The sequence below is a fragment of the Anolis sagrei genome, chromosome 13 (genome assembly GCF_037176765.1).
Source record: "Anolis sagrei isolate rAnoSag1 chromosome 13, rAnoSag1.mat, whole genome shotgun sequence".
Lineage (NCBI taxonomy): Eukaryota > Metazoa > Chordata > Lepidosauria > Squamata > Dactyloidae > Anolis > Anolis sagrei.
Window position 1 is genome coordinate 768017 of NC_090033.1, and position 1590 is coordinate 769606.

Sequence of the window (1590 nt, forward strand, 5' to 3'; positions counted from 1 at the left end):
TAGCTCTTGCAGGGAATTTTCTCGGGAAGTTGGTATCACTGCTGTGTAGTGGGAAGCCAACGGAAGTGAACGAGCAGTGCCAGTTGTCAGTAGCTCATCGACTGGTATTGTGGGTGAAGGTTAGAGATAAGCGTCCTCATTCCGTTTCCCTCCAATCGCACACCCAGTGACTATCATCTGCTCACTAAACTGATGGAACACCTGGGTGGAAACACTTTTCCGACGATGAGGAGGAGATGAATCCGACGATGAGGAGGAGATGAAAATCGAAGTGACGAACTGGCCGACAAAGGCGGGGGAAACTTCTATGACACGGGCATCAAAACCTTGTCCCATAGATGACAAAATGTATTGAACTGTATGGTGATTATGTGGAAAAAGAATGTAGTATCTATGCTACAATCCATGTAAATTGTATTAAAATATATTCAATCTTTGTATTTTAAAAAATATTGTAACCTTACTTTCTGGATGACCCTCATAGTTCGGAACCTATCTGCTAGTAACACAAAAATTGGGCATCACTGTGTACCCAAGGTAGTAGGTATATGAAATAGGTATACAAATCAAATATTTAGTGATGACAAACCTGCATTTGTAGGCTTCCTAAACAGGCTGATTTAGGTCTTTATGAAGTACAGCTGAAGCATCTTATGCAGAGTGCACTGTAAACACAGTTTCTGAGTGCCACCTAGTGGCTGTTTAGGCATTACACAGAACTTGTGTTTATGGAGTATCGGGGTTAACCTGGCATGATGTGAGTTGTAGTCCACCCACAACCTTATGAATATTATATTTTTTTAAAAATTGGGGCATCACTGTGTACTCAAGCTAGTAGGTATATAAAATAGGTATACAAATCAAATATTTAGGGATGACAAACCTGCATTTGCAAGGCTTCCAAAACAGGCTGATTTAGGTCTTTATGAAGTACAGCTGAAGCATCTTATGTAAACACAGTTTCTGAGTGCCACCTAGTAGCTGTTTTAGGCATTACACAGAACTTGCAGTGTTTATGGAGTTTCAGGGGGTTAACCTGGCATGATGTGAGTTGTAGTTCATCCACAACCTTATGAATATTCTAAAATTTAAAAAATGGGGGCATCGCTGTGTAAACAAGCTAGTAGGTATATAAAACAGGTATACAAATCAAATATTTAGTGATAACAAACCTGCACTTGCAAGGCTTCCAAAACAGGCCGATTTAGGTCTTTATGAAGTACAGCTGAAGCATCTTATGCAGAGTGCACTGTAAACTGTTATGTGTAATGCCTAAAACAGCCACAAGGTGGCATTCAGAAAAGGTTTCTGAATGCCACCTAGTGGCTGTTTTAGGCATTACACAGATCTTGCAATGTTTACAGCGCACTCTGCATAAGATGCTTCAGCTGTACTTCATAAAAAGCCAAATCATTTGGTGTTTGGACTTGTAGATTAAGAAGCAGTGTCATAGTTCTCTTTAAGGCCAATCCCAAATAATGTACAGATACCAAACATGCGCTGAGGAAGTGGGGGAGATGAAGGACAACACTTAATCCTGGTTTGTTGGTTTTATAAAGACCCCTGAACCCCCCAAAAAGGGACGCAGTC